The following is a 20355-nucleotide window of genomic DNA, read 5'->3' as shown; positions in this document are numbered from 1 at the left end:
GAAGGAAGATAATCAAAAAGGTTAAATATAATAGAAAAAAACTTGATTAAACCAAAAGAAGATAAAGAAGGAGAGGAAATGGAACAAAAAAGGATGAGATACATATTTAGATGGTAGATTTAAACTCAAGTTTTTACTGGAATCTCTTGAAAAATATCAAGCAATTTCCAATTTATAACCAGTAAACTTCTTGTCCTCTTTTCACATCATTCTATCTCCCACATAACCTACCATCCTACTAAGTCTGTCTTCTCTCCTTCAACTCACAAACCACTCCTCTAACCACTTTACCTCTCCAATGTTTAACTATGAATAGAAGTTAAATAATACAGGGTGGAGCAAAAGTAGGTTTACAGTTGTTCGTATGGAAAACAGTGCAATAATTAATAATACAAGAATAAACTGTGTTTTGTTTACTCACAACTGTAATCCTCCTTTTTCCCCACCCTGTATATGAACAGATGTAATCAAAATTAAAACACTGTACTTGGAGAAGGGCAGAAGGAAAAAGAAAAAACATTAAAAACTCCCCTCCTCACTGCCTCCCTACCGTTTAATTCCCTTTCCATCTGTGACATAGATACATATTGCATTTTTACTTTCTTTAGGAGAAAACATCCGCCCCCTACCTGTGCTCAGGTTCTGCCCTACCTGTGCTCAGGTTCTGGTTAACAAAGGAAAACTCTTAACCTGAACCAACAAGTAAGAATCTTCCTTCATTTTGGCGGGGCGGGGGGGGGGGGGGAGGAAGGGGACAGGGGAGGGGGAGGCACAAAGGAAAAGGTGGCCTCAGGCATTTTTAATCTAGTATTTATACCTGTCCTATTTACATATCCTCTTCCTCATTTCTCTTCCTCAAAGTCCACTTCTATACTTCTAGCACCATTAAATTAAGCAATATAAGCAACAGCCTATAGCTAATTCACTAAATTTCATAATTTTAAAAAAAAGGAGATTCCCTTTATCCATGTTTTTAAAAAGTGGAAGAAGTAGCTAGAAAGTTATATTAAATCATTTTTATGTTCTTTGACCTCCAGAACAGCGTTACTTTCAAATCAAACTCCTAGGCGGGACTCTGAGTTTTGTGTGTACTACTGTATGACCTTGGGCAAAGAGGGGCCACACTTAGGAACCCCATTTTCTTCATCTGTAAAATAGAGACAATAAAACAAGTGAGGATTACAAAAAAAAAATCTATAAAATACTGTGCCTATATTGTAATATGTGTCCAATACATGTTAGCTCTTTTTCCCTGCTTATAGGTTGGTCAGTGTTTATTTTCCTAACTGAACTAAGTGGATATGATTTTTAAAATTCATTTGTGAGGTCCAGGCTAGCAAAGCCCACATGATCCTCTGCTTCTCCTCCATCTGTCTGCCAACTGACATTTTTTGTTGCTAATCTAAGACCAAGCCATATGTTCTCCGTATGGGAGACTCTTTCCTGCCCAGGTGGGGAAGCAGACACAATGATCTAATAAGTCTTTGCTGTCTCACTAGGGCAAGTCTTGGGAAAACTTCCAAACATTGAGAGGTTCTGATGAGACACCACAAGCTTGGGTGACTATGTTGTTCATCAAAACTTTTTTTACTTTCCTTTTTCCTCCCAAGATCCCCAAACCATGTTTCAATCCTGTCATTACCTGTTTCCTTGTCTCTGTTTAGTCTAGCATACGGGTCGAGACTCTGAAAAAGATTTCAACATGGGCTGTCTGTGTGGTGTCAAGGATGGTATAGATGAAAAGTGTGTATTAAGAGCTGCAGGACTGAGTTAAGAGTCGAGCTCTGATCTGCAAATCCCAACCCTGCAGCATCCCAGCCAAAGGAAATGTGCCCCTTTGAAAGAGATGTGGAAGGTAGTTACACAGGCTGTGCTACTGGGTGGTTAGAGTTTATTGTCGCCACGCTAGACCAGAAATAAAATGTGTGAGCAGGAGCTAAAAAGGGGAGCAGGGACAGGAGGAAGTAATGGAAAGTACAGAAGGATCTGCAGAAGGAAAACAAAATTATATTCAGAATTGCATAAAATGGGAAGAAATAGCAAATTGAAAAGTAAATATTTACCTTTTATTAGTGCTCTGGTTCACTGAGGCATAAGTAAATAGTATAACCCAAAATGCTGATGTGATAGTGGCAGATTAGGAGAGAAATCTCTGACACACTCTCGGTACTTTTTAACAGTTACAGAAAACAAAAATGAGGCTTTTACTTTCTATTTTCTTAATAGTACACTCATTTTTAAAATATTGAAAACATGTTTAATTACATAAAGTTAATTTAATTAATATTTAAATTCAGCAGAGTTTGGGACATATTAACCATCAAAACCAATTGGCTTCTCATTCTAACTAGTTGCTTTCTACTTCCCAAATTTTTAATTCGCATTGTTGTGGCCCCCACTTATGACCTAGGTAAACTACTTAAGATTGCTGAGCCTCAATTTCCACATCCACAACATAGCAATTAAAATCTCTGCCAGCTAATTGTCTCATAGGGAGTGTAATAGTAAAGGCATTTTTACAAAGTGTTTTTACCTCTTCTGAAGAATTATACAAAGACATTTATTATCATACAGAACAAGCAGGGATTTGTATACGCATTTAATTGCTCCCTTGCAAAGGGTGTGACAGTCCTGACCTCGACCCATGCGACCTGGCTGTGCATATGTGCCATGGTTTGGATCTCTACACTGTATGCTAACTAGTCAGTATACCATCATTAATCATATTCGTCAGAGAAACCTTTCCTTCAGCTAGAACTGAAAATCAATGTAAGTTTTTCAAGGGGAAGACACTATAGCTCACCAAACACTTTACCTTTCTGCATGCGTGAACCTGTCTGAGGAAGCTTCCCATCATTATTCCCAGCTCTTTCCACCATACACTAGCTTGCGTTTTGCTACCACTTCAAAGAAATATGCAATTAACAAGAGCACATAATTAGTGTTTATGCTATTCTTGCCCATCTTGACGCTTCTCACAGGTAGAGACAAGCAGTGCATGTTTGAAACTTGCATCTAGGAAGTGTGCCATGGATCTTAGTACTTTTTATTTACACATCTCCAAAAAGAAAAATCAACAGAAAGGTGTCTGCGGCATATTCACTGACTTACGCCTGTAAATTTATCTGAGGCTCTATTTTTTAAACATTCATATGACTGTTCACTAATATAGTAATAAAAATTACTTCTGCATTAGGTAGGGAGCTCAATGTATTTACCATGTACATGAACTTGCCTAGTTCTACCCAGCAGGTCTCTACAAGGATAAAAAAAAAAATTAGAGAGATCTGATATTATATTAAAGTACTTCATTTCTTTCCCAAATTAGTTCTCCTTCTAGAAGATAATGCTGGATAGTTATCCATGTAATACTTTCATTATAACAGAATGGAGAAGAATTGCATTAGCCTCAAAAGAGATATGAACTGGAAAGGTCATTTTTGTGATAATGGAATTCATCAAGGAGACTGAACAGACACTAGGAAAGATTCACAAAAGATGTCATTTTTTCTCTTTGTCTGATTTTTCTTTTTCTGATTATCAAAAGACCTTAGTTCTTTATAAAATATATATATATATTTTTTTTAATTCACCTGGAACCATGATTTTGGTTTATCATTGGTCTCCCTAAAAATATATTAGGCATTCTGTTCTAATCATGCATTACCCTGGGTCATCAAGAAGACCTGAATATTTAACATTTAACAAAGAGGTTCTCCATCATGTTTGATTTCTAACCATTTATATTCCAAAAATAGCTTTTCTTTTCCGGACATGAAAGTAGTACTTTGTGGGGAGGTCCCAATCTCTAAGGTTTTAAAGTTACCTCAAATCTTTCAGGTTCTACACTTAAGATCATTCTTAAACCTTGGGGCCGGCACTTTTAACTTGGAGAATTTCAAATAGAATGAAAAACAATTTAAATATGTCTTCAAGAGCTTTCATGGAGCTCTTATAAATTATTTATCAGAAATACAGGTTTTCATAGTTATTGGCAAAGCTCAATTGAGTTTTACTAAAAACTAAATAATTTATAAATATTTGAGATAGATTCTCCCATTTTTTTCCATATTCCCAACCTGCAAACTCTCTCAGCTCCAACCTCTATTAAACCTACCTAGCTATACAACCATAAAAAAAAAACAGTTTAACTTCTTCAATTCTCAGTTTCTTCATCACCAATATAAGTGGAATGATTCCTGCCATCCTATCTCAGAACTTTGAAGGAAATTACATGAGATCATGTGTGTAAATGTAATAGTAAAGTGTACCTTGTCACTTATAAAGTGCCTTTTCCTTCCTTCCTTCCTTCCTTCCTTCCTTCCTTCCTTCCTTCCTTCCTTCCTTCCTTCCTTCCTTTTCTTTTCTCTTCTTTCTCAGAACCCCACATACCCAATCCCCAAAACCATCACATTTTTATAAAATGAAATGATGAAAGTCCTTCCTGCTTTCATGCTTTCAGGTCAACGGAAAAAAATTCCTCAGCACTTTGGGGAAAATGTTCTGTAGACATTTTCTGCTGTGTATTGGATGAACCCGTTATGCCCTGCAATTGCCAGCCTGATTTACAACCTTTGTAATGTCAAAGCAGTGCCAGATATAGCTACATACTGAGTCAGGGTAGGTTCACAGGGAAAGTGAGGGAAAAGGAGAGATACCAGTGAACAAATACGTCTGTCAGCTATCCACTTCTCAGTCATCATCAGCTCTCAAAGACAGTTTCAGTGCCACATTCTAGAAATACCTAGCATGCTGCACAGAACACTGCCCTGCCACTATTGCTTGCTTCTCTGTGTTTGGTATCAGTTGGAGTGGACTACTTTCTACCCACCAACCAACAAAAGAGAGCAGCTTCATATATTACAAAGTTTCATTAGGAAGCCATTTTTTATAACTTCAAAAATCATTTGCCCATAGTAACAACCAAGTAAGTAATGCTTTGGTCTCCACACAGGCCTAAAAAGGCTGTGTTTACCTGAATGACTGTACGTATGAAAATCAGAGCAAATAGAGTGAGCACGTACACAAAATTGGATGAAACAAAAATAAGTATGTCCTGGATCTTGACAGAAATGAGTAGAGTGAGAGTTATTAAAAATTTTGAAAGAAATCTCAAGATAGTTCCCAAGACTTTCAAGATTTTATGCATCAATTCTGATTTTTTTTCCAAATGGAGAATATTTCCTTGATAGTGGTATATCCAACTCACCTTTAGCTTTGATTAGAGTCCTTTGAGGGCTCACAATTGAGACACACAGGAAAGAAAGCTAGAGAAGGCAAAGGATAGAAATTTTATAGAAGAAAATAGGCAAGAATTACAAAACAAGGGAAAAGATGAATTAAAATGAATGCATGGCTGTATGAGATGAAAACATGTCAAGAGTGGTGTTGACTGTGATCTGAAATGGATAAAAAGAAAAAATACATCAAAATAACTGTGAATTAGGCGAGATTGATTCAAATCATCCCATGTACCAGCTACAAGCAAACAGTGTCCTCTAAAGAAAATTCCTTTTGGAAGTCAGAAGCAGGCTGAGGATGAAAGGGTCAGTCTTTAAAGGGCAGAAGAGAAGGTCCCAACAGCAAACTGAGTCCAAGTGCAGGGTGGTGACAAGCCAGGAGCTCGTTACTTGGGGAGGGCCTGCATTTTAAAAAATAGCATCTATTTGGGAAACTTGAAAAGCCAACTGAGTGCCCATAAATATATGTCTATTGAAATAGATGTTGAAAAGTTAGGATGCTCCCACACATTTGAAAAATGTTTTACGCAAAAGCAAAAGTAAGCATGCAGAAAGAGCTCAGTAGAAGAAAGTGCAAATGTATTAGCCATTAGTCCAATAATAGCATCTGGCATTGTCAGTAGTCCTGAATTGTCTTGATATATTTCAGTGGTTAATAAAAGGATATTACCATGTGATAACTGAAGATTTTATACCACTGACTGACTAGGCTTCAAGTTGCTGAAACAGCAAAACATTTCACAAGCACTCCAACAAGCAAGCACTAGAAGCAGTTTTCAGTGTTGAGATTTCCAGATACAGACTACCTTGCATACTTGCTGGCCTTGACATAATTTCCCAACAAGAGGACAGTAGCTGAAACAGCATGGGGCTTTCATGCTTTGGAGAATGTGATAGGAAAGTCAGGGCCCACTAACAAAGAGAGGGGAAACAAAGGAGGTGGTATGACATTGATCTACCTCTAGCAGGAGCAGAACCAGCATTTTAATGTCATAACAGTTCCCTGTTGACTGTGTCATTTCATTTGCATTTTTTGACAAGGTTGATACTTAACAGTCTGCATATTATTCGTCAAATATTAAATTTAGTAATAAGAAGTCTTTGAGAATTGTACTTCAAATATTGCTAAATATTAATGAAATCATTAATACGGCTGATGATTTATATTCACCAAGTTGCGCTGTCACTATTTTGTAAGCAAACTTAGTATTTCTTTATGAAGAAAATCAGAGTTATTTTTAACAATTAAATTCAGCCCAGTGTTGGTGTTCTTTTTTTTTTTTCTTTTTTTACAGAATTAACATTCTGGCTCATAGGATTTCAACAGACATACAAAGCCCTTCATGGGGTATGTAGAAGGATAGTTTGAAAATACTTGGTCCTACAAGCAAATGCAATTATTGTTATTACAAATAATGAATTAACTAGTTATTGCACTTTTAGGAAATCTTGTCCTGTGGGGGGGGGCACTTACGATAAAGTAATGAGGCATTATTACTGCTATCTTTAATAACAATTAATATTAAGCTTAGTAAAAAAAAATAATTTATTTGGTTTCTACTATGTGCTATACATTGGACCTTACTCTGTAAATTTTTGTTGTTGTTGCTCATAACCACCCTGTGCAGAAGGTATTATTACATTTTACCAATGAAGGAACTAAAGCACAGAGACGGTAAACTCACCTCATGTTGCTTAATCAAGGGTGGAGTTTTAAGTCCAGATCAGCCTGAATTCAAAAGTTGAGCTTTTTCTTTTATGCTGTAGACGTGTAGATAAGATTGCCTTTGGAGTTTAATGCACTTTGCTCATAAAAACTATAAAAGTAGAAAACTAAGGGTTTTTTTTTTATTCTGACTGTAAAAATAATCAATTTTAAGCTGACAGAGAGCAGACTCCCTGTAACGTGAATAGACACAACCTGGGGTAACTGCTACTTCTGCTTAGCTGGCCTCGTGTCCTGGTGCAGCCATTCCTCGATGACCGTGCAGTCCAGGGAGCTAGAAAGATCAGGCTATACCTCCTGACTCTACCACTTTCTGTGTTTCTGGGAATACATTATTTAACATCTCTGAATCTCAACATTCTCATCAAAATACAAAGAAAATTAGCACCACCTTTCTTCGTTATCATGATTAAGGATATGTATAAAAAGGGCCTCAACAGTAGATGGAACAAATTAGGAGAATACTAAACTAGGACTTCTATAGTGCATCTTAAGGCTGCACCTCCTGTCAAGGCTGAGGACCAAGGGTGGAGGTGAACCTGGAATGCCCACGCTGTGTAAAGTGTCCTGTGTGAGAGCTCACTCAGGAAGAAAAGGAAAAAGGGCTTAAGCCTAAGATGTTATTCCTATCATGGCAGATGAGACAGGCTGTCCGGCCTCTTTTACCAGGAGAAAAGTTGTCAATTTGATCTGGCAGCTTGTGCCGCCCATATATTAACTGGCTTCATGTGACTCGCTGTTTTCTTTCTGAACTGGGTTTTGAGGGAGACCCCAGGCAGACCTGCAGACTCCTGATACAGCAGCAAATTCATCACTGGACTAGTCCCTTCTTGGTACTTTAATTTTCTAAACGATATACACTTAATGTGCATGAACTACTTCTATCTTGTATAAAACTACATCTACATGCAACTCAGAAAATACCCTTATTTGAATCTTCTAAAATGTAAATAGTTTTATTAATTCCAAACTACAGGTTTCTCAAGTAATCTTTCAGGTAACATTTTCTATGGCACTACAAGAAAACAGACAATAGGAAAATCAGAATTGCTTTACCCACATTTACTTTACTACTTTCCTGAAACTCATCATTCTCAAAAAGGGTTAACAGTTATATAAATACCGAGCATGATCTAGCAAAGCCATTGGCTACTCCTGGTTTTATTATCAGAATAAATTTAGCCTCAGGGTTTATCCCACAACCCAGCCATTTTGAAAACCTAGGAAAAAGTTCTTAAGTAGGGATCCAGATGATTTAAAAAAAAAATACACCTCAACTTAGAAAGCCAATGTCACATTCAAAAGAGATGCTCACTTGCCAAAGCCTGAGCATACAAGGATAACAGGTACTGCGTGGAGTACATAAGACATTGTTATCAGATGAGGGTTAGTGAAATTCTGGCATTAGGTCTGCCTTCATTCAGACTAGTGAGAAAATCCCCAGGCCTCTAAATACCTTAGCTTTCCTTAATTTTAAGAGTTGGGAGACTGCTGTCTGCTCTAACACTGCTGGAAGTTTCTTTAAACCATTCTCATTTTAAAAATGAGAAACTAAGACGCAGAGATTTTGAATAAATTAAGCTAAAATAAAGACTGTAAGCCCTCCCCTATTTTCCCCTAGCAGTTTGTTCTAGAGAGAAGGGGTAAGTGTGCACAAAACCTCTTGGAAAAGTTAAGAGATACATTGGTATGCATAAATTTGCTTCTATTAAGGAGGAAAATGATCTTGAATCATAGAAGGAAGGTTTTAAAATAGATTTTTTTTTTAAATGATGCTGAAATATGCTTTGAGGAAAGGATGCGGGAATTTCTAAAAAGAAAATTATCGAAAGCTATTTCTTGGTGTGGCTTAAGTTGTTAGCCGAAGACAAGTTGAACTATGTAACTTCCTGAAATTCCTCTGAGCCTAGAGTCTTTGAAATTTAACCTGGAGCCTTCAGACCACACAGATCTCTTCTTCATTTATTGATTCACTTGGAAAACATTTGCTGAGCGTCTACTGTATGCTTTGTGCTGTAGAAAGCATTGGGGCATACAAATGACCAACACAATGCACTAAGGCAGGGCACCTGACCTGCAGATGCTCCCGTAGAGAATGAGTTTGCCCCACGAGGACAGGGCAGAAGTGAACTGGTAAAGTAGGTACATTTGTCTTCATTGTGTTTTCACCGGTCTGTTTAGCAGCAGCTCCCCAATTCCAACCGTTCTCTGTTGTTCTTAGTCCCTCACTCAAGTCTGGCCTATCTTGCAGAGTGTTTTGCTCCATCTAGTCTTCCTTTCTTCCCACTGCCCCCTCTCTGGTATAAAGGTATCAGATGGGAAGGCTTTGAGTCTTATTAAATACGTTTTTAGCAAATATGTATTTCATAACTACTCCATTGCAGAGAAGGAGATTATACCTTTAAAGGATGATATTTATTACTACAAATTAATGATTCTTTAGGATAGCAGATAGACAATAAGGCAAAATGAAGAAAATACATTTGGTCCAGATGTGAGAGATGGTTGATGAGAGGTGTAATTCTTGGTACTCTTTAAATCACACCACTATAAACTGTGCTCTTCTAAAGCCAGCCCTTTGCCTATTGGCCTTTTTCTCAGGGTGCTAAAAGTAATGCCAAATAGCTGAGGTTCTGTAGATAATCCGCCTAGGTATCTCATACCATTTTGATACATCATCCCAAATGAATGTCTATTTTTTTTAGGCTGTGTAATTTCTGTTTCAGCATAAGCACTTTACTTCTATCAGGGATCCTAAAAATGCATGCTTCTATGGTTTAAGTTAAAATTCTCTCAGGGGAAACAAAATATATGGAGCAATAAAAAAAGTGTTCCTGAAATTCTGTTCGCCCCTTGCCTCTTCAACTACCACCCAATTCAAACTACACATAGACATAATCTAGGTCTATACCATTTGAATGACAAGTTAAAAAGGCAATCAGACATCTGGATGTTTCCAAGCATCCAAGTGTTTGGCATTATGTAGACAAATATATGGATGACAGCCAGTTTGTTAAAATGCTGGAGATGGTTTATGAAGGCTCCTCCTTATTACCCAAAATACTCCACAAAGGGCAAAATATCTTCACCCCAGTTTTCCTGTGGAGACTATGTAAAAAGTGATTTTGAGGAAAGATAAAGGAGGCTTGTCTTCCTGGGTAGTATCAGATATTGGCCCAGAGTACATGCTTTTGGCTAGTCCGATAGGTAAAATTATCTACTTCTAAATTTCAGCGTCTGGCATTTCTCCATTGTAGCTGACCTCATGATACTCTGTTCCCTGAAAAGCATTTCTTTCCTCCCTCAGCTTTCCCCATTAGCCAGGTTAGGACTGGTCCTACAAACATAGGTTTCTCTAAAGCAAAGACAAATATAAAGCTTTAGTTCACTCACGTTAATTTTTTAAAATTTCTACATTTGGATGAAATTAACCCTATTTGCAACATAAAACTGACAAGTCCATACAGACTTTTAACACCCCATTAATCTTACTTTGTTACACTGGGGCATGCACCAGCCAAAAACTGGAAATTTGATTAGCTGGTTCCATACATTAGCTATCTCATTGGTATGGCATTTTAAAATATTTTCCAGATACACAATACAAAGCCATGTTAGTTTTTTCAAGGTCTGTATGGGGTTAGCAAAAAACATACCAAACAACCTCCTTATAAAACAGTTCTACTTTAGCTACCAAAAAACTGATTTTTCTCTTAGGGATTTTTTTTTTTCCACTGATAATAATATTGAAGAGAACTATGCAGGCTGATCTTTGATTTGTATAAATTTTTAGCTCAGGGCATTTTTTTCCCCCTAATACTCTAGATTCATCAGAATCTAGTAAATTTTTTTTTCCAGTGGCAATTTGATAATTTTCAATTTTATACAATGCTCTGGGGTTTTCAGAAAATCATTCTAATGGACATGAATCCAATTGGAGTCATTTTGAAATGGATAGTCAATTTATTGGATTAGCTGATAAGGCGATGAAAATCTCTTCTAATCAGATGGATATCTTTAATGAATCAAAAAAGGCTTTTTCATCCATTTCTAACTCATTAAAGCCTTTGTAAATCTCATGGAATGACTTAATGGTACATTTTATGTTCCTTTCTTCTTTTGTGATTTTTAAACAGCTTAGCAAATTGTTCATAGAGAAAACTGTGTATCACAGCATAAATGCTTCATTTCAGAAGCTAATGCAGCCCCCTTGCTCACAAGGAGCTGGCCAACCAAGCTGAAATCAGGAGGACACCAAAACTAATCTATTTTAGATTCTCTGAGACCAGAAAAATAAGTTGTAATGCACAAGGGTATTTTCTCCTGGAGGTTTCACCTGAGATTTCCATCTCTTCTCTCATCTCCACATTAAGCAAAAAGAATAGAAGCGTGGCCTGAGGCAAAGCAAGGCCTTTTCCTCTAAACTCCTGAATAGTGTCACAGTTGGTGAAAGCAGCTGATTTAAAAGAGTGACTTACAACAGATATATTCACCAGAGGATTATTTCAGCTTCTCAGCAAAATGACTAGACAGTTAAAGGCATAGGCCTTTTTTACTGTCCTGTCCTTTAACTGATACTCATTTGCTAAGCATTTCTACAGTAACAAGTGTTAGCACTAATAAAACCAACACCCATTTTCATGGTATTTAAATTCCTATCCACTAACTTTTTTTCTCCTGTGGAAACCTGAAATTTATCCTTTCTGTCGCTGAGAAACTGCTACGGCCTAAGTAGCTCATACCTCAGTAAGCAACCTCAGTATTCTGAACAGGTGTCTATATTCACTTCAAAGGGGAACAGGAGACAAATGCAAATTTCATTGCTTTTCTTGGGTCTGTGGTCACTTACCACAACACATAGGCTACCAGCGCCCCTGTGAACCTCTCATCTCACCTATTAGCACCTCATCCAGCTCCTACTTAATGATAAAGTAACCAAATACCAGACTAAAACTGATGACTATTTTTAATCACAAAGGTGTACAGCTATTCTCTTGTAATACAAAAACATCCATCAATCATATGACATTTTGAACATGTCATTCTAAAATTCAGAAAGTATTAAGGTTAGCTCCTTTTAAGCATAAGATTCTTTTCTTAGAGCTTGCATTTCAGAAAATAAATTTAATCATGCCAAAAATCACAGCTTTTAAATTTGCAAATGCCTGTAAAAGTTTTCTGTGTGCATTTGATAAATAAATCACAAATTTATAGGATTCTTCTATATATTATTTTTTCCATCTGTACTTAGCCAAAATCATTGTATTTTATTAATAACCACTTTATTACATTATTTGCATTTTAAATATAGGTTTTAAGATTAAATTGTAACCTGTTTCCTTAGTTCACACACCTCACGTCTTACTTGAAAGAAGCTACATGAACTTTGGCTGACGAGTTTCGCATATTCTCCTCATCTCAAGTGCAGTCTCTGGGGAGTAATTTCCTGTGGGAAGAAACTGTAGGAGTATCTCCGTTGTTCTATGGAAAAGTAAGAACAGCTGCAAAATTTTTAAGAATAACCTATACAGAAAAATGTCAAATTAGGGAGAGGCATTCCTACTTTTCCCTTGACTAAACACAGCCATCTTCTTTAAGCACATACTAAAAGGGAATTTGTTAACCAAGCTGATGTCTCAAAAACAGACCAGATATCACCAAACAGAAACTCAATACTATTTTTCTCAGCACTATGGAAGATATTGTTAAATTTCATTTACCATGTCTAGGTTAAAAAGATTAATGAGGTGTGTATTTCCTTTTCCTTCTCTCTCTCTCTTTAAATCAACAATAGCGTACCAAAGTTATACCTTCTGGATTTCTTGTATGTGGCAAAATTATACGAAAAGACATCCTTAAGCCACTATATTGAATGAATGAAAAAAAAATAGAAAATATATATAATATTAAGATTATTTTATGTAAAAATGCATAATACCAATTATATATCCACGTGACTTCTGAATTTTTCTCCTTTGATGGTTCTTCATACTAAAATTAAAAGGGTAATTTATAAAATGTATATATAAAACATTTTGTAAGATAACTTTGTTTGGTTCTTTGGTTCATAATATTGAAACATGTGAGGGAGTATTGTTTGCTTAAACAAAATTTGCTCCCACCTTGGTAAATTGTCAAATAGCACCTGAATTATACCCCTGGGAATTTCTAAACTGTACTTAGGATTTTGAGTACTCTGTTAGGAGAACATCTGTAAATAGTTTGATACATGAGCTTACTTACAAACATAGCCATATTTGTATCTCAAATGATCACACCAGAGTTTTTTGTTTTTTCGTTTTTTTAGTCATTTCGAAATCAGACAGTATATAAGGAGATAGTGTAAAAACTAAATACAAATGGAAATGAGATCATTACTTATATGCTAAATTTTTATTCTTTTGGGTTCTTTGTTGTGTGGTTATACTTATGTTGTCATTCTCTCTTGAAAGATGAAAAAAAACAGATGATTCTAAACATTGCACAAATGTTTCTGATAGCATTGCCAGAGCCCAAATATGAATTTCACTCTACATAAGACACAATGCTGTATATTTTCCCTGAAATACAAGTATAGTAAGAATGAAAAAAATCTGAATATAATGGTAATATTCAAAGGTTTTACATATATTTTTTCTTGAGCAAAAATAAAGAGAAAAATCCTGAGGAATATCCTCAAAGAGTGCATATATTGCACTAATTTAGTTCATTCTATGTTCACCCTCTTCACTGTCTCTAACTTCAATGAATGCAATTGGATTATTATTTTTTTCTTTTTGAACCTCAATCACACAAAAAGGAGATTATTAAATGCATAAAGGAAATGCTACATACATCATTAAGTGTTGGTCGATTGGTATGTTATAATGTAGGACAGAAACAACTGAAATGATATGTAAAAATAATGGAAAAAAGGTTGGAAGAATAACGTACCCAGTTTAAATGTGAACACTACACCTACCAAAGAGAGATTCAGTTATGGAGCTAAATGTCTCCATAATCGCATTATGTTAAAGGAGAGACCAAATTTTGCCCCACCTTACTTAGGGCAATGTCTAAGTAGAGTATTAATTGGATTTTGTGATTTTGTTCATTTTCATAGAGCCATGGTCTCCGAGCATGTAAAACAGTACTATGAATCCAGTTGCTGAAAGGGCTCTATTGGTCTTCTGAGGGCTTAAATTAAACATTGCCAATAAATCAGCCCATAAGAAGAGTGATTAATACTTTCAGTAGTGTAATGGTACTACTTTGTGCACATTATGACACTGGATTAAATGTGGAAAGGATGTATCTATCAATGCCTTTTCTTTGTAATGTTTCGTTCTGGGCAAATAGAAGGCGCTCAAACATTTTTTAACTCTCTGCTCTTCAACATCTAGGAGTGCTTTAGACCCAAGAGGAAAAGGCCAAGTAGAATCTAGGTAGGCATTCCATGATGTGATCACAATTCAAAGCATTGTGAAAAGTTTGGCAAAAATAACCTCAGCAAAGAATAATTTTGATAGCAAAAAAAAAAAAAAAATAATAACTGAAAGTCAATATCAAAGTGGAAAATATTACAAAATTAGAGTTTACTATGCCTAGGAAAAAAATCTCTTTCACTTGATGAAAACTACATTTAAATGTTTAAGTGGTGGTGTTGAAATTCCAAAATAGAGTGCCTAAATTAAACTTGAAATATTTGCAACCAAGTCTGAGTAATTTACAATGGTACTTGTACTGATAATGATTTATATAACATACCTAATATTAAAGGAGAAATAAAAGGACAATAGGAGGCAGGACAGGAAAAGAAAAAGAAGAAATTACTTCTAGATGATTTTCTGAGTAAATTTATTTGAGAAGAGGACTCCATTCCTTTCTATCAAAAAATTTGTTATGTTTTTGCTTCAAAATTTTCATAACTCATTTCCTTACATCAATCCAGTAACTGAATAAATGTACATCAATACTAATGTGAGAAATAGTCTCTTTTTCATGTTAAAAGATAATGTAAAGAGGAGATGAGTCAAAGAAAAAAAATATTTGCGTAATCTTTGATATGTTATCTCTTTATCCAGTGTAGATAAATGGAGTACACCTAAAACTATTTGCAATTTATAACTAGATTTGGAAAAGATTTTAAATAGAATTCACTAGGAAGAGCCACATTCCACTAGAAGCTACTCTTAGCAAATTTCGTAGGAGTGACTCAGATGTAGGGATATAAACAAGAGCAGCATACCAGTGCTATAGAAATTGACTATCTTCATTAAAAAGAGTTGCATGAAGAGAATGAGATGTTGGCAAATCATGAAAATATTTTTTATTTCATATTCTTGGCAAAAATTAAGAGTGCTTCATTTATAACTGCAAAACCTATACCATTAGATGAGTATCCATAGAGTTGGGAAACAAAGCAATATAAGTTTGAGGCATTTTAAAGAAAAGTGTCAAAAAGGTTAATCCAGTTTTACACAAAAGCATTCCTTCATTCTCCAGAGTAAAGTTTGAAACATATAATCTGGTCCTCTCTTTTTGTTCATTCTTTGCACCTATAATTAGTTCTTGTTTATGTTAGTAAATAAAAAGATTTAATATAGGTAAAAGATTCTCTGAGTTTTTTTCCCCCTTTAAGAAAAAAATTTGTATCCCAAAGAAATTTACTCAGCTTTTTACAGAACTAATCTCTCAATTGTAGATGACAATGATGATGATGATGATGATGATGATGATGATGATAATCATAATGGTGGTGGCGGGCAGTGGTGGTGGTATAGATTAGGTTAAATTATCTGGTTGGAACAACTGGATTAAACATAAACTCAAACACAATAAAAGCTAGCAGGTTACATGGGTCAAATGAATGAAGCTTACTTTGAGATTTGGATCAGCATCTCAGCCTAGTAACTAGGTTTCTTAATTGAATATTAAGGACTATCGCTCAACCGTGAGGAAAACAGCGATGATTATGTAATGGCTTTCCATTGAGATTATGCTTGTCTAGCATATGGACTATTTCACATGACACTTCACAAGTTTTGATACTTCTGACATCTTAATCTAAAGTAGATACTGTTTAAAATCCTGTGATCACTAAAGTGCTCTAAAATATGAGCTATTTAAATATGTATTTCCTGGCAATTAATGCCTACCGGTGACAGTGACCAAATGGTTCATTACAGACGGTTAATGAAAAGAAACCATGTCTGAAGAGGAACATAAGAGAATTAACCTGGACGTTTTTTTCCCCTGTAACTTTTCACATTGCCACAAAATAAACAGTTTTAACACAGTAGTTCTTTAATCTTCCTTAAAAGCATGATGATGGGAAATTTCCGACATAAAATATTGGATCATGAATATGGTTATTAATCTAATTCAACATCCAATTCAGGAATTGCATGAGAGGTTGTCAAATTTACAGACAAAAGTTCAAATTAGTTTATATAGTACAGGTAAATTATTTTCCCATCTGACTATATGATTTTTTAAACTCAAACACTGTTTTTGAAACCTAACAGAAAACAGAACATTGGATCACAAAGGGTAGAGGAAATATAAAGTCACCGAGTTAATGCTGTGTTTGTTTTAATTAAACACTCATTAAAAAATGTTTAAGCAGGTTACAAACACAACATGCACATATAGCAGGATTACAACTACATAGACACAAAAATATTTTAACCTTAGAAAAAATAAGTTTAAAAGAAAATGCACCAAATTAGTAACTGTGTTTGAACAATGAAACTGTCAGTAATATTGTTTCTGTTCTTTTGCTTTAGTTCCATCTGAATAAATAGGATTTTAAAGAAAAATATAAGTATTTAAGACATTTCTTCTTATATAAGAAATAATTTCAATTTTTTACTGACACTTTTCAAGAAGCGTGACAATTACCTTCAGCTGATGTTTTGTTGTAGTGGTTGTTTCTGAAGAAAAAAATGCAAGTGTTTGTAACAAGTGCAGCTTAGTAAGGAAGATAATGCTTCATGTGTGCTTCCTTTAGGAGTTCTAAGGTTCAAATCACAAATTAAACGGCTTCCATAAACATATTTAATATACACACGATTAATTCTCTTTTATTTTACTTCTTAAAGTGTGTTATCTTTTCAGTGGTAAATGTTGGCCTCTTTTCAGTAAACAGTGCATTTGGCAAGAACTGAAGCATTTTCTCTGCTATACAAGTGATGATTAATGATTCAGTGCTCAACAGCATCATGATTTTCACTGAATCCTTGGTTTAAAAAAATATATTGTTTATATTTTCCTGGTGCAAATTCATATATGTAAAAGGAAGAGCAAGATAGCTAAGATCACATGGCATAGATATAGAGACTGTATTTAAATATAAGTATTTCATCATTCTGAATACTGCTATCCCCATTCTCCCTAAATTCATGGGAAGTAGAATATTATATGAATATATCATGATGCATGGAACCTCTTTAAGTAGCTAAAAAAATAAGGATAGCCCTTCCTTTGATATAAATAATGTTTATATACATACCCATAGAAGCAATAATTTTCTGTTACACCAACACACTCTGAGAATGTACAAAATCATATAAAATGATAACAATAGTGGCTTTCATTTACTGCATGCTTATGAAGTACGAGGCACTAAGATGGTGGTTTTAGATACAGCTTATTGAGGCTTTTCTACATCTCTAACAGTAGACTTTGCTGTGCCCACTTTACAGATAAAAAAACTGAGACTGCAGAACAGTAAATAACTTAGCATGTGTCACAGCTCATTAGGAGTAGCATGATGATTTGAAACACATCTTACCTGATCTCAGAATTCTGCTGCACTGCTGTGCTGCTTTCATACTGCTTGAGGGGGCCTGTATTGAGCGGTGGGCTTTAGTCATAGCCTTTACACAACCTCATCATCATAAATGAGGTGTTCATTTGTTCTACAATCCAACAGATCTGAAGAGGAAAAACAAATCTTCCCTCCGAAGAAAACTGAATGCTCATTAGCAAGGAAAGTCTAAATAAAATGGGGGTGTACTCTACAGGTTTGGCTTAGAGAGATTTTCTCAGATTTGTAAGGGGAAAAAGAAATTTTCTTCCTTCAGCTTCAAATCTAGGGAAAGTATTTAGGAGAACAATCTGCTTGAACCTTCTTTTTGTATTCAGAATAGCTTTTAGGAAATAGCTTAAGCTGCTATTGTTGAATTATTCCTGCCTCCTTAATATTTTAAAAATTTGAACCTCAAAGGAATAGACAAGTATTGGATGGGAAAAAACATGTTTGCCAAATGTATTTGAAAAAATAAATTAAAATAAAATTTTTAATAAATAAATAAATAAAACATGTTTGCAAAAGATAAATATTTCTTATATATAAGGGTATATATATATATATATTTGTGTATGTGTGTTTTAATTGGTTAGTTAATAGATTGATTGGCTTAGTTCTTTGTTGTTTGGTTTGTCAATAGGTAAGATTTTTATTGTGTTTGGAAGCCAGGAAGGAATTCTCCCTAAGCATTTAATTTTGAGGGATAAATACAGTTTTTATATTTTTCCTTGGCAATATAAAATACCTAAATACTATAAATAATATAGAAACATCAAACGATACATAAAAGTGAAAGCAAGTAAAACGTACTGTAACTGTACCACCCTATGATAACCATCATTAATATTCTGGTGACCAAACTTTCTTGCATGACTTTATGCAGGATAGATGGATGGATGGATGGCGATAGATAGATAGATAGATAAGCTTTTACACATAAACAGAATCTTATGCATTTATGCACACAGTAGTTTTATTTTGAATGATCATTAATTTTTACTTTTGTCAACTTCCCACCTACATTCAAATAACTGCCCCTCCCTTGCAGGTTCTAGGTAATTCATATTAGAGATGTTAATCTTTTTCATATTTTCCTCATTATATTATCTTTTGCAGTGATATATGGGGATATTGCAAAACTGTTTTCTTCACAAAAATTAAATGAAATATATTCATGTGTCATTGCTCTTTCTCCTTAAAAATTTCTTGAGGAAACTTCTCCAAGTGAGTTCATTTAAATGTAATTTATCCTTTTTAATAGTTGAATAATATGCCATTGTGTAGAGATACAATGTTTTATTTTCAAATGATGGAAATATAAACAGTGTGTTTCTTCAAGGAGGTAGAAGACCTATGCTCAGAAAACTACACGACACTGAAGAAAGAAATTATGGAAGACACAAATAAATGGAAACATATACCATGTTCACAGATTGGGAGAAATAACATCATCAAAATGTTCATACTACTCAAAGCAATTTATACATTCGATGCAATGTCTATTAAAATACTAAAGACATATTTCACAGATATAGAACAAACACTTAAAAAATTTATATAGGATGATAAACGATGCTGACTAGCTGCAGCAGTTTTGAGAAAGAAAAACAAACTAGGAGGGATCACAATACTGGACATAAAACTATATTACAAGGCCGCTATAATCAAAACAGACTGGTACTGGCATAAGAACAGACACACAGATCAATGGAATAGAATAGAGAGCCCAGCAATAAACCTATGTCTCTATGGTGAATTAATATGTGACAAAGAGGGCAGGAACATAAAATGGAGTAAAAATAGCCTCTTCAACAAATGGTGTTGGGAGATCTGGACAGCTACATGCAAAATAATGAAACTCAACCACCAACTTATATCATATACAGAAATAAACTCAAGGTGGATAAAAGATTTAAATATAAGTTGTGCCACCATAGAAGTCCTAAAGGAGAACATAGGCAGGAAAATCTAAGATATTCCACACAGCAATATTTTCACTGATATGTCCACTAGAGTAAGGGACATAAAGGAGAGAATAAACAAAGGAGACTTCATCAAATTAAAAATAATCTGCACGGCTTAAGAAAATATCAGCAAAGTGAAAAAGGGGCCTCCTGTATGGGAAAATATATTGGCCAATGTTACCTCAGACAAGGGTTTGATCTCCAAAATATATAAAGAACTCACACAACTCCAATCCAGGAAGACAAGCAATCCAATTAAAAAATGGGCGAAGGACCTGAACAGACCCTTCTCTAAGGAGAACATAAACAGGCCCAAAAGACATATGAAAAGGTGCTCAGCATCACTAGCCATCAGAGAGATGCAAATTAAAACCACAATGAGATACCACTTCACACTGGTCAGAATGGCCATAGTAAACAAATCAACAAAAAAACAAGTGCGGGTGAAGTTGTGGAGAAAAGAGAACCCTAGTCCACTGTTGGTGGGAATGCAAACTGGTGCAGCCACTGTGGAAAACAGTACAGAATTTCCTCAAAAAACTAAAAATGGAACTGCCTTTTGCCCCAGCAATTCCACTGCTGGAATTATACCCTAAGTATCCCAAAACACCAAAATTCAAAGGAACCTATGCA

Source organism: Pteronotus mesoamericanus, unplaced genomic scaffold (genome assembly GCF_021234165.1).
Source record: "Pteronotus mesoamericanus isolate MK-2021 breed Mesoamerican mustached bat unplaced genomic scaffold, CSHL_Meso_final scaffold_167, whole genome shotgun sequence".
NCBI classification, from domain to species: domain Eukaryota; kingdom Metazoa; phylum Chordata; class Mammalia; order Chiroptera; family Mormoopidae; genus Pteronotus; species Pteronotus mesoamericanus.
Note: the sequence above shows the minus strand (reverse complement) of the source record.